This window comes from Dermochelys coriacea, chromosome 5, assembly GCF_009764565.3.
Source record: "Dermochelys coriacea isolate rDerCor1 chromosome 5, rDerCor1.pri.v4, whole genome shotgun sequence".
Classification (NCBI taxonomy): Eukaryota; Metazoa; Chordata; order Testudines; family Dermochelyidae; genus Dermochelys; species Dermochelys coriacea.
In genome coordinates this window covers 124391721-124408287 of record NC_050072.1, presented here as the reverse complement: position 1 = coordinate 124408287, position 16567 = coordinate 124391721, and positions in this window count along the sequence as shown.

Here is a 16567-nt window from a genome sequence, read left to right as displayed (position 1 = left end):
GATATGTACCAGGCTTGTTATCTCAAGGGGAGCCTCTGACATGCTTCAAACCAAACACACTGCTTCAGGTAGAATAAACAAACAGATGTATTAACAATAAAGATAGATTTTGAGTGACTATAAGTCAAAACATAAAAAGTCAGATTTGGTCAAATGAAACAAAAGCAAACGCATTCTAAGCTGATCTTAACACTTTCAGTGCCCTTACAGACTTAGATGCTTCTCACCACAGGCTGGCCGGTTGCTTTTCAGCCAGGCTATCCCCTTTGATCAGCGCGTTGGTCTCTTGTTGTGTTATCTGTAGATGTAGGTGGAAGAGAGAGGAAGAGCATGGTAAATGTCTCTTCCTTTTATCATGTCCTTTCTTCCCTCTTGGTTTTGCCTCCGCCCTCCCCCCAGGAAAGTCTTTGCCAAGAAAATACCCATTGCCAACAAAATATTGGCAGTGACAATGTTTCTGTCTATCTTTTAATTAGCTACTCACAAGTTTCAATGCCGGGTTGGTTGAAACTCTTTGGAGAACTTCTGTGAGCACTTATTCAAAGCTCAAACATTGTTTTGAATCTCAGAAATGTTGGCATATCTTATTTTCTTAACATCCATATGCTTCTGCACTTCTTGCCTTTGGGCCTAACTCATTGACTTCAGTTGGATTCATTGGAGCAAGCTTTCAGCAGGGACTATGAGCAGAAATACTGAGTATATGTAGTAGAGGTTACTTTCATGGTATTTCTGCCTTACTTTAAAGTAGGAAATATAAGTAACATCCTATTTCCCACCTCCTCTCCCAAACTCAGGTCTCTAAATCTCCATGCTATCTCAAATTTGCATTTGGCAATTCTGACGGAAACCAAAATTCATTTTTATGATTCCCTGTTTTTATGAAGATTTAATGTGCCCTCTTTCATACAGGTTGGGGCTACCTGCACTGATAATCATATGGAACTACCTATATTCATGAGATTTCTGACCCAACTGGGAAAAATTCATAAAAGCATCCCAACTTCTAGATATTTGTCTGACTTGACCCTTTCAAACTTTTGAGTTTCCCCATCACTACATGATCTACAATAGTCCCTAGCAGTTAGGATAAGTAGATCTGGACAATAATTTTCTTTTTATCAACTTTCTTTCCAAGTGCACACATTTCCCAAGCAAGTGAACTTGATTCCTTTATTCAGACTATGTATAGGCTTGGAAAAGCTTATGTGTCATAACTTGATGAGTGACTCTATGGTTCTTTCACCATTGAGCTCTATTAATTATGGATACTTGCAGAGACATTGCTGATGTTCATGTGGGAGGCCGTCATTCATTTACAGACTTTTAAAGTACCTCTTATCTCCCCTACACTCATTTTTCTTGCTTAATTAGAACTCCAGCATTTCATTAATTCACAAATTTGTGAAAGTAAAATAGATTTACCTAGGTCTCTCATGGAATTAATCTTTGATACACCTGGTCTAATTAGAGGTTTAATTTCTCTGCTATATACAGAATTAAATACATCCTACGCTGCTTCTGGGAACAAGAGCCAGAAAGGTCTGGGAGATATTGAACAAAAAGCCAGACAGATGGAGTAAAATCTTGTTGAATGGTCATAAAATTTCAGAAACAGTCACACAGGAGACTACATAAAATATCTCATAGACTCTGTGTCTCCATAGTCGGTTTGTTGCTAGATCTAGTCAAGAATGTTTCAAGTGCAATGATAGGATGATCAATAATTAGAGCTACTGAGGAATTTGTTTAATCAAAAACTGTTGATCTGTCAAAATGGAAACTTTTTGTGAGTAGGGTTGGTTTCAACATATTTCTCGATCGCTTTTTTTTTTTTGAAAAATAAAAATTTTATAATTGTCTAAACCTGCATTGACTCTTTCAAAATAAAACATTCTGTGTTTCTGGTTCAAAGCAGCTTCTTATTTTGAATCTTGAACTAAGTAGAGTAAAGAAAAATGACCCAAATCAAAGTGAAATGTCTCAAAATATTGAAACACTACATTTCAACTGACCCAAATTTAAATTTGTTTAGGAGTTGTCGATTCCTGAAAATATTTGAGAATTCTACCCCCTTTAAGTCCTGAGTCAAGACGAGAACATTTTTCAAAATATCAAAAATGGTCGGGGAGGGGGAAGGGGAACCATTTCCCACTTAGCTGTAGTTAATTAGACACATTATTCGGTAAAATGTCCTCTGATTTTGGGTCGAGGCTATTTTATAAATATCAAGCTTCATTGTGGTTCCCGCACATCTTCCCACAATTGATACTGATGAGTGATCCCATTTTAACTCCCCAGTAGTCTGAGAGAAAGGATGTTCATTTAGGTCTTTGTATAGTCTGGAAAAGTGCCTTATTATTTTGGGTTCAGAACTATCCCCCTCCTGTCCCTCTCTGGAGTTTTGTTATCAAATCTGATTAAACACTCTGCTCTTAAAGGAAAAAGGCAATAGAAGACCTTTGCGTTATAGCCATCTCGCTTGAGCGCTCTTACCAGATAGACCAAAATAAATGTGGCACATTCTGGTGTGAGCCAACTGTTATAGTTGCTTTCTTGTAACTCCCTTTGAGATTTTTCAGCGGTGGTGGGAGCTGGAAGAGTTGGGGTGGTGAAGAGGCAGTTTGTTCTTTAAAGACGTATTGGCACATTCAGTGAGTATATGAGGGAGTAAGATTTTCTTTGATTCGTTTATTTTGATGGTGGAAGGGGAAGTTAAAATAAAGGTATTTAGGAGTTGCTGCCCTCAGCATTGCAATGTCCAACTGATTTAAGAGCCTTAGGCCTGGTCTACACTGGGGAAGGGGGGGAGGGGAAATCATGAATAACTTAGCTGAAGTAGACGTACTAAGACCTACTCACCACGGTGTCTTCACTGCGGTAAGTCAACTGCTGCCGCTCCCTATTGACTTCGCCTATGCCTCTCTTGGTGGTGGAGTACAGGAGTCGATGGGAGAGCGCTCGGGGGTCGATTTATCGTGTCTAGACTAGACGCGATAAATCGACCCCTGCTGGATCGATCGCTGTCCGCCAACCCGACGGGTAGCATAGACATACCCTTAGTCTCATTTTCAAAAGTGACATAGGCAATTAGGATTTTGATTCTTAAGGGCCTAGCTTCCTTTTGAAAATGAGATTTAGGCTCCTAAATCAGTTAGGCATTGCAATGCTGAGGGCACAGCTGCTAAATACCTTTACAAATTTGGGCCTTAATGTTTTCAATACTTACTGTATCTGCTATTGTGTCTGTGAACCAATACAATTTACTTAAAATAAGCCTTTATGAACACTTGCTATTAGCTCTCTCTCGCAGAATTTATACCCAGGTATCTGATCACTAGATGAACTATTCATAGTGAGTGATTTACAAGATCTGACCATTTTTTGGTCCTTTGATTAATATGTGAATTATTTCTGAACATAATTTTTAAGAGTGTATATGTTAGGTCACATCCTCAGCTGCTGTAAATCAGGATAGTTCTTCTGAAGTTAAAAAAACTATATGGATTTACACCAGCTGAGGTTCTGGCCAATTATCCACAATTGTTTGACTGTATTCAGTATTAGTTTTTCAATCTCTACAATCAGAGTCTCTAAAGTGTAGAGGTTTAAAGCCTCACTAGACAAAACACTGTTGCTTTAATTCTGTGAAATTTCGAAGGTGTTCCACTTTTCCCTGTGTAAATATTGCACAAGAAGAGTGCTATTTTAAAATTAAAATTGGGATTGTTTCCACTATAGCGTCTGCTTTCTCGAGTTGTGATGAAATGACAGGGAAATTGAAATGAGCCAGATGCAGAAGCTGAGTCAGAAAGAGAACAATGCTGCTTTAGACTGTAAATGACATGGGATCATTCAGACCTGTTTCTAGCCATCAAAATAGAATGGCTTAAAATTACCCAACCCTGCCCTTTAGCAGAGCACAATCGCACACTAATGAAGACATTCCTCAATCCAGGAATATTGTTTATATAATTTAGAAGCACAAGAGATTTAGCAAATGCAATAAGTTATTAAAAGAAAATAAGTGAGCGACTTGCAGTGAATGTAGTTTGAATTCAAAACTATATGAATTGACTCTCTGCATATGAAAAAAGAAAAAAGAGGACTTGTGGCACCTTAGAGACTAACAAATTTATTTGAGCATAAGCTTTCGTGAGCTAAAGTTCACTTCATCAGATGCATTCAGTGGAAAATATAGCGGTGAGATTTTATATACACAGAGAACATGAAAAGTGGGTGTTACCATACAGACTGTAACAAGAGTGATCAGGTAAGGTGAGCTACTACCAGCAAGACGGGGGCAGAGGGGGGGACCTTCTGTAGTGATAATCAAGGTGGGCTATTTCCAGCAGTTGACAAGAACGTGTGAGGAACAGTAGGGGCAGGGGGGAAATAAACATGGGGAAATAGTTTTACTTTGTGTAATGACCCATCCACTCCCAGTCTTTATTCAAGCCTAAGTTAATGGTGTCCAGTCTGCATATGCTATATGAATAACCTAAGTCAATTAAGCAACATTCTAGTGATTGATCATGGTACATAAGCGTGTTAGAGGGAAAATATTCAAAAGCACCAAACTTCAATATTGCACATTATTTTTTTATGATCAAACATACAACCCATTTTTAGTGCTATGTAATCATGCTGGAATCATGGCTTATCCTCTTTACTGGAAGGGGGCCACGGAACCTTCCTCGTGTGTCCTCTGTGAATGTGCTGGGGAGAGCATGCACTGCAGTTAGCTGGCACCTTCAGAAGGGTACTAGCTTTGACATTAATGGATGTAGAGCTGATTGAAAATGTTTGGACAAAACATTTGTTGTTGGAAAATACTGACTGATTCGCTGAAATCAATACCGTTTACAGGAAAGGGTCAATATTTGATGAATTTCCTATTTTCAAAAAGATTTTGAAAAGCAGTTTTAAAAGTATTGAAATGTCCCATTTTGACATTTTCAAAACAATTTTTTTCTGGTTTTGGGTTCACAGTGACTTTGTTTTGTAATCTAATTTACCATTTTTGTAAAAGGGTATTTTCTATTATGTTGGCTATCATATTTGTATGGTATGTATTATCAGCTCCATATATATTAGTTTGCACTAAGCACAAAAATATTATAGCACTTATATATATCCTAAATTGGCCTATAATTTTTATATAACCCTGCTCACTTATGCTAAGTATTCCACAACCCCTTCCATTCATTGAAGTAAGGTTTGGTTGTGTGAATAGGGAAGCTGTCAAGATCAGGGCTGATTAATGCTTTACCATAGCAAGAAAAAGGGAGTTATACTCAAAGGCCTGTACTGGAATGTCCCAAAGGAAGAGGACATGACATATGATTGTTCTGAAGACATGCATTCCAGGCTTCAAAGGACATGAGGCACTTGCTAGGCTTTTACTAGAGTAAAACAAAGAGATAAGGGATACATCATGGAACCATAAAAACAAGGTAGACAACTCACTGGTTAAATCTAATTTCAGATGGCGTACATACTACCTTGACTTGTAAACAGGTTGGGTATAAAAAAAGATGGGTTTTGGGATGTGACTTTGGGAGCACACCTGCATACATTGAGTGGAACATCACTGCCTGAGACAGCTTCCCAGAAACTGGTGTCATATAGAACCTTTTCCTGTTCTAATGTCAGGTATATGCTGACACTGGTTATTGGATCTCCTGAGTGTATTTCATAATGAACCAAATTGTGGTTAAGCAACTGACTATACAACTTAACAACGGTTGAGATGGAAATGGAATATTTTTGAAATGTTTCAGTTCATGTGAGCTGAATTCTTTTTTTGGTTCACAAATTTCCAGATTTCTAATTTTTGTCCTGATTTCGGATTTAAAATCTTGACATTCTTGCAAGACAGGAAAACCGTAACTGGGGTCAGCTCTAAATGTAAATTCTGATGTGGAAAGAACTCTACATGAGCTTTCATTTATTTAACATATAGCTAAGCACACAATGTTCAGAGTCTGTGTGTGGTGGTTTATAAATAATTTTTAACACACAGACAGTACTTACCAGATCTAAGCTGTACATATAGTGCAAGGAGAGAGATCTTACTGCCAACTTCTGTTCTTCACAGAGTCCAATATAAAACCAGGAAATGCATTACCAAATGGACTAATCCAAATGTTGCCCTCTTAAGTTAAATGGGTTGATACTACGGATCTAAAAGTAATTGTGAGAGGGAATCCTTTTCTCTGCCTGGTGACTTAGGCCTAAACTACACTAGAAAATTAGATTGGCATAACTACGTCACTCAGGGGGTGAAAAGTCCACACCCTTGAATGTCATAGTTAAGCCGCCTAAGTCCCTATGTAGACAGCACTAGGTCATTGGAAGAATTCTTCCGTTGACCTAGCTACTGCCTCTTGTCATAGTTAATGGGAGAGAGTTAATAGGTAGCATCTGTAATGAAGCATTTCAGGGATGTAGCTGTGCTACTGTAGTGTTTTAAGTGTAGACAAGTATGTAAAGACTGATCCAATTCCTATTAATATCAATAGATGTTGAATGAGGCTCTTCGGGAAGAGGGTCATGGGTAACATTCTGTGGCCACTATTAACAGCCTGGGATACATGAACAGGAGAGGATATTATGTGCCCCTGTTCCAGAATTGGAAGGGTGATGCCCATGGGCCCATACAGTAGCAGTTTTTCAGGTGCTTACAACCTCAATCCCTCTGTGCTGCCAGAGCCTACCTGCATGTTCTTTCCAGCTCATTCCCACCCTCTGTGCCACAGAACCATGCTGGGTCTGCATTATTTTGTGCTATGTGTGCCCATGGAAGGATGGGTCTAGTCATTGGAGGCTTTATAAGGTACCATAGAGTGCACACTGTTTTGTTTATAGTTAGTCTTACAGACAGTTACAAATGGGCTTTTTATGATGTTATCCAATGGAGCATGGCTTGGGTTGCAAAAACAAATACATAGTTGCAGTTCAGCCCCTCCACATGGGATCACAGTCACGATAGGCCAGTTCTTTTTGGTCTAATACTCTTGACCGTACCCTTTTAAGTAATTCATCTGCAACTCCTTTCATGTGACTTATTTTTACAATGCCGTGCCCACTTAACAGAATGTGGAGATAATCTAGCGAGGTTTCTTTTGCAATGCAGAGATTGTTTTTCTGAAAGGACACCTCTGGGGGGTAGCTTTCTTTTGAAATTTATTTTATAGTTCTGTGCAGCTGAGGGGGGGGAGGATGAGAAAACATACACAGAAGCTGATTTCAATCATTCCTGAGTCTCCCCAGTAGCCTTATTAATATCTCTGATAATGGAAAGTGGCTAAATCACTTGAAGTTACACCAAGAAGCACTAGGAATGGAAGAAGATTTACAGACCATAGGAGAGGTTCTGAGAATGAGGAGATGAGTGGAAGGCTCCCATTTCCTAGTTCGTTCATACAGTTCATGTACATTGGAAAATTGGCTGCTAGAATTATTACCTGAAATATAGTATGTATAGCTCTCTGAAAAGCTGCCCTTGGGTAAAGCTACTGCCTATTTTATTGAGTGGCATGTTTTCAGAAGCCTGCCATTCTTTTTGGCTTGAGACTTCAAAGGGCTTAACTCAACTTTTTAATTGATAGGGGTTACGAACAAACTTATTATGAGCAGGTTATTCCATAATGATCTTCTATATAGTTTCTTACCCTTTCTTCTGATGTGCTGGAACTGTTGGAGATGGGCCACAGGACTAGATGGACCTTCTGGTCTGAAGGCAAGTTCTAAATCCCTATATTCCTTCAGAGTCTCTCTCAAATCCCACTACTTCCATGAGGCCTATAAATCCTAATGCATGAACCCTAGCACAGGATCAAACCATACCCCAAGCAAAATATAGCTGTAATACAAATGTGCAAAGCAACAAGACATCTTAGATTTATCTCATGCTCAGTTAGTTTCCCACCCCTTCCCTTGTCTGTGTATCTTCTTAGTTAAAATGATGGGCCTGGATTTTATTTTTTCTTCTGCCAGAGCTCCACTCTGCACAGGAGGTGGGTCAGGCATCAGGAAGTTGTTTGCAGTTCCCTGATTCTCAGGGTCAGCTCCAGCCCTGTTGCAACACAGAGCAGCTGCTCTAAGTTGCATCTCTGGTGACTGGTGCTTAATGAACTGTGTAGACTATCTGATTCTACAAGTTCCTTCGGAGAGAGAAATGTCCTCTGTGTGAAGCACTGAACACCCAATTGGAGCTATATAAATGATTCTTCTTAATAAAAAGGAATGCAGGAATAGACATTTAGAGCCTAATTATAAATTATTCCAGTTAATGATGCCTGTTAGTGATGGGTTAATTTAACATGGCTCCCTTAATGGAGTCTGACTATATTTGCACATTCCAGTAATGCTGATTTTTTGGAATCCTAGGTAGGCAGTGTCTAGAAAAGAATGCTAAACTCCCCCCCCCCCCGAATAAATACAAAAATAAAAGGATTTTTTTTTTTGGATGAAGTTCATTTTAATATCAATAAGACCATTCATTTTATATATGAAAACACATCAGGAGATTTTAACATGCAGGCAGATTCCTCATTAAGACTACTTTATGCATGAGGAAATGTTAATTTGGAAAGCAAAGACGTTTATCCAACAATGAAGCAAATACAGATGGAGACAATGATCAGAACGAATACCAGCAATACGTGCAAAGTAAGCCTACTGTGGATTATACCAGCAGGAATTCCCAAGGGCAGGCTGCTAGCCGAGAGGTTTGCTGAACAGAATGGCAAGTTATTTAGTCAGTGTCAGGCTCAGCCATAATACATGTCTCTGAAGAAAAGTGATAGGACATCTCAACTTGTTCATTCCCAGTATCTCTTGAGATCAGTTTCTGTTTTTCTCACTTTACAGCTATGGGAGAAAAAAAAAAACCTGGCTCCCCATTTGAGCTTAGACCATATGTTCAGATTCCCTTTAATTGAAAGGTGAATGGATAGTATGTCAGAAGACATTTAATTACAGTGAGACACTGCAACTTGGAATTTGGAAACAGACATCTTGGGAGTGATGCAAGGGACTGTGAGGGAATAAGGAACCCCACCGCTGTACATCTCCGTGGGCTAAACCAGACATGGATGTAGACTGCATGCCCACTTACTTCTTCCCTGGAGCAGTTAGGTCAGGAGCTGACAGGGGAAGGGTGAAAGGCTTGGTTCTACTTCTCAAGGTGGGAGGTGGGTGTAATAATTGGCTCCTGGTATAGTCTAGCAGTAAATTATGCTGGGACACTTTTTTTTGGGGGGGGGGGAGGGGACTACTCGAGTTGTCTGGGGTGAATCCCTGCCAACTGCTTACAGTGTGAGAGAGTCTTGTCTTTGCCCACCAGGGAAATCCTCCCAACTCTGCTAGCTACACAAGTGCTCCACTCTGACTCCACAAGCCCAGATCTTTCTCTCTGCATGCTAGCAATTTACACACCCCACTTTGTTCCACTCAATGTCCAGCCCCTTGTCTTCTGGACACTCGCTGTCTACATGGATTCTCTGCCTCCACGGAAGTAGTGCAGCCATAGTTTACCAGCTTCACTTCGTTCAACACTCTCCATAGTACAATGCGCTAGCAGGTCTATAGTAAAACCAAACTGAAGTTTGTTTAACAAAGTTAAAGATTCACTCAAAAGCAAATAAGATTTGGAAACATAAGGTTACGAGAGAAACATAGGCCACAAGCTATTGCCTATACTTTTTAAAGAGAGTTACTTTCCTGTCTATAAGGTAGTTCTCACCCAATGATTAGTCTTTCTAGTGCTTGTCTAATCTAGTCCAGAAAATTGGGATCCACTTTTGTAGACACTCCGTTGGCACATTGCATAACATTTATACCCTCTTTCCTTCTCTCATACAGTCACAGACTTCTCCATCTTGTCAATGCTCACGTCTATATTTCCCCAGACAGTAAGCACATGGTTGAGCGGGTCAACGGGTGTTGACTGTTCTCAGTCTTGACTGAGTTGGCGCTGAAACTCGCCCTGCTTCAGGTGAGAAGTTTCACCTCCAACCAGTTTTGGAAACCAATATTCTACGTTACATAACTCATGAAATTAGATGTTTTCTATACAAACATCCTGCAATAACCATGATAACTACCAGTTATTAGCATTTGGTAGAGATCACACATGACCCCCTGTACAGAGCTAAGACTCACCAGCGTGGCACCTCTGTTGGTTGTTGGGAATTAGCTCCATACAGTACTCACAGCGCCTTCTGGTGGCCAGGGTCTCATCGCCTCAGGTCCCCATGTCCTCCCAGACCATGGTGCCCCTTACGCATGGGTTCTGCCCACTGCAGTACCCCACACACTGGGTCTCCTCTCCCAGGGAATCCCCAACCCTCTAAACCCACCTTGCCTCAATGGCTACTGCCAATCATCTAGCCCCCGCTCACTGGGGCAAACTGCAGTCTGTAAAGACCACTCATCATTGTAAGGGGGTCAGAGCAGCTGCCTCTGCCTAATTCCCAGGCTGCACCTCTGCAGCCCCAGGACCTGCATAGGCCTTTATCAAGCCTTAGCCTAGGGAGTTGCAGGCTAGGCTAGCCTTGCCCTTGCCCTTGCCCTTGCCCTTGCCCTTGCCCTTGCCCTGCCCTTGCCCTTGCCCTGCCTAGCCTTGCCTTGCCTTGCCCTTGCCCTATTCCCAGTAGCTAAGTCCTCCACAGCTAGAGAGAGACTCTAACCTAGCTGCTCCCTTAGGCCTTCTATATACTCCCCAGCCCGGCCTGATTGGCTGCCTCAAGCCTGCTCCTGATTGGCTCCCTGGGGCAGCCCTTTCCCAGGGCTGTTTTTAACCCTTCCACGCCGAGCAGGGTGCCTGCCCGCTACACCCCCTTCAATGAAATATCAAGAAGTAGGTCGGACACAGATGTAATATACCTGCCAGGGCATGCTGGGCATATCTCTGTCAGAATTACCTACTTGGAGCAAAGGGAAGCAGAGAAGAAAATTTTCAGAGTGGTAGCCATGTTAGTCGTATCAGCAAAAAGAACGAGGAGTACTTGTGACACCTTAGAGAGAAAAGGTGACTTACACATGTCTGTGTCACTGTGTGTCCCAGGGCTAATGGAGTAGTGCAGTTTTCTACTACTCCAGGACCAGGCCGTTCATAAAGTCATATCCCTGCGATAATAATTAAGGGCTGTTACCTTTGTACACCTTGAGGTAGTACCTTTCTGTGTAAGATTCTCAATTGGGATTACAATGGAGTAAGGTATTGCTCCAGTGAGGGTAAAGAATCTAGTCCTCTTAGAATCCAGCCGTAGTCCTGACTTTTTTTGCATTGAAATCAGTAGGAACTCAGGTAAATCTACCTGGGTCCCCTTTGTGTGATCCCACTGAGATTATGTGGCATTACTCCTGAGAGTAATACTGCTCAAATGCATAAGTGTTTGCAGGATCAGGGCTTGAGGCAGAATTGATTCAGAATCACTAGGAAGTATTTTCTTTCCTGTTTGGGGTCACTTAGTTAAATCCTGGTAATGGAACCATGCAGAATTGCAATAGAATTACATTTTGAGCTCTCCTTTACCTCTGCAGAGTATTACTTCTTCAAAAACAAAAGAGATACAAATTAGAATTGGATGAATATTGAATTTTCGATTGAGTGGCTGAATCAAAACCAAAAAAATGAAAGAAAAGGAGTACTGGTGGCACCTTAGAGACTAACAAATTTATTAGAGCATAAGCTTTCGTGAGCTACAGCTCACTTCATCGGATGCATGAAGTGAGCTGTAGCTCACGAAAGCTTATGCTCTAATAAATTTGTTAGTCTCTAAGGTGCCACAAGTACTCCTTTTCTTTTTGCGAATACCGACTAACACGGCTGCTACTCTGAAACCAAAAAATGAAGGAGCTCTTAACAAGTCTCTAGGCCTTGTATCAGCAATGGAGGCTAATCAATGTACAGTCCCAGTTTTCTCTGGCCTACGTGGGACAAACGAATACTCTGGACCGAGTCCTGCAATATGGTGAGCACCTCTTGCAATTCAAACATAGGGGTTCAGTGGGATTTAAGAGGGAAATAGGCCTTGTGCTGGCCCTGTGCACAGGGATGAATTTCACCCTCAGGAGCCTGATTCTGTCACCATTATTACTTGCATCAAGTAGTACCTTGTTCTCTGAGGTAACCTTACCAACTTCAGTGGGAATAAGGTGTTATTTCATGTGGATAAAGGTGACGAACTGGGCACTAAAATTTACAGAAAGGAAGAAAAAGAAAATAACAGTGGGCATGGAGAGTGAACTAGTATCACCCCTTCAGTGTGCTCCCTCCAGGTCAAGGCTGAGGCATGTTAGTGGTCCATTATGGGGGAAACTGGCACTGAAACTCCCATGTTGTACCTGCTCTATGGATCTCTAGAGGTCCAAAATTTCTGGTGCTTTTATTTCTGTGTAGCCAGCTCTTGTGGTCTGATAGTGAGATTCCTGATACATGGTATGTTCTTACAGCTCCAGCCCCGGAAGCAAGCAAAGAGGTGGGATTAGCAATACTTAACCTTTTATGAACACTATATTAAGTTTTAGAAAAATGGCCCACCATAGTTTTAAAAAAAACCTTGTTAGAGTTTCATTTTTAATATCAAGCCAAATCATTAATATCAAAATCCAACACAAGTTACTGGGGTTAATAGAGGAGTGACGGATGGAATTATTTGGTCTCTGTTATGCAGGAGGTTAGAATACATGATTTTATATTCCCTTCTGGCCTTAAAATTATCAATCTACATTCGGGTTTTAAACTGCTGCCCATCACCATAGTATCTGAGTCCTTTCCATTTAAGCAACGAGGAGTCTGGTGGCACCTTAAAGACTAACAGATTTATTTGGGCATAAGCTTTTGTGGGTAAAAAACCCACTTCTTCAGATGGATGGAGTGCCACCAGACTCCTCGTTTTTGTGGATACAGACCTAACACGGCTACCCCCGTTATACCTTTCCATTTAAGTGACCCTCACTTTGAGTGGGAGGCTGATATTTTGAATACATCTAAGGGATGTATTATGGATATTAATTTTTTTAATTTATTTTATTTATTTATTCCAGAAGGTGATGCAAGTTCTGTAACCAAATTTTTCAAATGCTGCAAGTCAAAAAGTACAAAAAGCCAGAGTCGATTGTGACTCAGGAGAATTGGAGGGTATGAACTTAATTATTTTTGCATTAGAAAGCATCTTCAGCATTAGAACACTTCTGAAGCTTCAAATACGTACAGATACTTTCAGTACAGAGCTTTAACTTTACATCTGAATCAGTAAATCGTTGTCAAAAGTGGCCGAGGAAATTTAAAGAAGAATTAAGAATGTGTCTGTTGATTTTACAAAGGTGAGTCCTTGTAGCTTTGGTAGATTAAGAACATTTGTTGTGCCAATACATTCTTGACTTCACTGAGATTATACAGGATGAATTTGGTCCATGGGGGTATGGGAATTTTTTTGTTTTTATATTTTAACTCCATGAGGTTCAAATATATCAGTCTGATCAGTACAATTCAGGTGACTACTAGAGGGTTTTTTTAAATGCCTGGAAGCCTTGAAAATTTAAGAATATTCAACAGAGCAGAAGAATGGCCGATAATTGCCTACTTACTTTATTTGTCATGGACACTCACCATTTTCATAAAATTCCAGAAGCGCCCATGGCATCCAAAATTTCCTTGAGTACTTGTTTTCAGTTCTACTGCAAGCTTCTTGATTGGCCACCCACTCATCTTTTATATTGTCCTCTAGCTCAGCGGTTCTCAAACTGTGATCAGGACCCCAAAGTGGGTCGTGATCCCATTTTAATGGGGTCATCAGGGCTGGCTTAGAGTTGCTGGGACTCGAGGCCAAAGCTGAAGCCCAAGCTCCACTGCCTGGGGCTGAAGCCGAAGCATGAGGGCTTCAGCCCTCGGTAGAAGGGCTCAGGTTACAGGCCTCCTGCCTGGGGCTGAAGCCCTTGGGCTCAGGCTTTGGATTTGACCCCACAGCCCAGGGTGGTGAGGCTCGGGCAGGGACAGGCTTTGAACCTTCCTCCTGGGGTCATGTAGTAATTTTTGTTGTTAGAAGGGGGTTACAGTGCAATGAAGTTTGAGAACCCCTGCTTTAGCTAATAGGTGTAGTCACTTGGTTAGTAACTGTCTACTCAATTACAAGTCCTATTTATGAGAGTGGCCCATTTTTCCTATGCACTGAAGTGCTTTAGCCATTTGGTAGCTTGCAGCAGCAGAGTTTATCTCCCTTGGGGTTTAGGTTCTTTTACAGATACGTTCAGGAGAGAAGCTCAAACTTCTAAGGTTATAGCTTCCCAGTGTAAGAAATAGGGCACAAAGAAATACAAGAAGACTCAGGTACTTAACCCTTTTTTCTGCTCCCCCTGTCATGTTCCTACTGATTCTCCTGACACAGGCTGGCGGGGAAGCAGCACAAGGGGACTTAAAGGCAAGAAGCAGCCTAGAGAAACAGCAGCATGTCTGAAGAAGCAGACCTAGTCCCTGGCTGGAGCCCAGAGTGGAAGGAGCCCTGAGGAAGAAGCATGCAAACCTAATTCAAGGAGCAGATTATGCTCTTGGAGAGTGGCCCTGAGGGAGGGCCAGTAAGGATACTTCAGTGGAGCCCGAGAGAGGTGTAAGAATATTAGTTGGATGTTTTCTTGTCCTGTCAGATGGACCTTTCCTTATCCTGGAAAGGGACTGACCTTGTGACTTGCCTAGAGAGCCAAGCCATGGAAGACTATTGAGAGGCTAATGACCTGCAGGGTACCAAAAACAAGGACCCTTGGCAACATTTCATCGAAGGATGGTGAGACTATTTACATCCCCCTCTTTATACTGTTCTGTGTTTGGTGGGGAGTGGGTTTCTGTCTGGTGGGTAATATCTAGCAGCGTCTGTCAAACAAAGTCATTTATCCCTTCTCATGACTGAAAGGAGTCTCATCACCCATCCACTCATGTTCCTTAAACAACCTTAACCAACAGCCACTTATTGAAATACAATCTTTCATGCATCATAATATCATTCATAGAATCATAGAAGATCAGGGTTGGAAGAGACCTCAGGAGGTCATCTAGGCCAATTCCCTGCTCAAAGCAGGACCAACACCAACTAAATCATCCCAGCCAGGGCTATGTCAAGCCTGACCTTAAAAACCTCAAAGGAAGGAGAATCCACCATCTCCCTAGGTAACCCATTCTGGTGCATCACCACCCTCCAAGTGAAATAGTGTTTCCTAATATCCAACTGTCGAGGACTTGAACCCCGGAAGACACGGTTCGTTGTCTGACTGCAGAGAGACAGGCAACACCAGCTAGGTCCAAACACAGGATCTTTATTGAAGAGTGCACACAACAATAGAGAGTAGCCCATCTCCAAGGAGAACCAGCTAGCTCTTAGGTAAAACTAATAAGTTTTTATAGACAGTTCCGTCGCGTCACAGATTATTCATGAAGCAGCCCACCCCCCCACTTATATTAGTTAAAAATTCTCTTTCTCCATTATGTATGCATACCTATCCCCCTATTGTATATAGCTTTTAGCAAGTCATTATGCCTCCCCAACTTTCTTATCAATATGGTTGTCAAACAGGAGACGAGGAGTTAAGAACAGTCATAGAACAGAAACAGGGAGTGGAGACAGTGTGTCTCCTTGTCTAAACAAACCATTCTCGGACATCAGGTACAAAAATGCAGGTCTCCCCCCATCTCACTCCCTGCAACTTAAACAAGTATTCTTTCATTCTCATTTCAGAGACTTTCCCAGCAGCCTTTCTTGGCCTGAGTTTGGTTCGGTTGGCATAACTGCTTCATGTTTAACTTTTCTCACCTAACAGTCCCCCGCTTGTCCCCAGAGTGCCATAGGGGAACTCTTGGGACATACTGGCCACTGTGGGTAGTGACTTAGGACTATTCACTGGTTGGTAGGGCACAGCTTGGTACCCATCCAACAGCTACATCTTAACATAACATACAAAACTATTAGGTCACAAACAATTACAACGGCACTGCAAAGCAAGTTATGTAACCAGCACCTATGTCTGGAACCCAGTTGAACAAATTGCTCCACCATGAGTTGACTCGCTCTCCTCCATGGTCTTTTGCAACTTGTATAAGATGGTTTGCTCTTTCACAGGTGGCGTTATAAACATCTGGAACATTTTCACAGCATTCTTGCCCAATTAACGCACATGTTCCTCCCTGAGAGGCCAGCAAAATATCTAACACCAAGCAGTTTTGCAGAACCACCTGCCTTAGTTTTTTTTTTTGTTCGGTTGCCAAATCTACCAAGGCATTGGCAGTAGTATTGTGCCATTATCTCCAACACTCCTGAAGTCTCATGACTCCTTCCCCAATACGCCAAGTGGCACCTCCACAGGCGAAGACAAGTCTCGCACACGCACCCGTCCAATCATTTAGGGCAGGCCAAGTAAGGGGGTGAGAGTCCTTAACATCTTACAGCCCCTCTTACATTTCTGATTTTCCCTTTAGGAAGACGTGCGTGATATACTACAGGTGGGTCTAACCAAGCCAAATAGCAGGATCCACTCCATGAAGGAGGGAGGGCTAGAACGCCTTGTTACC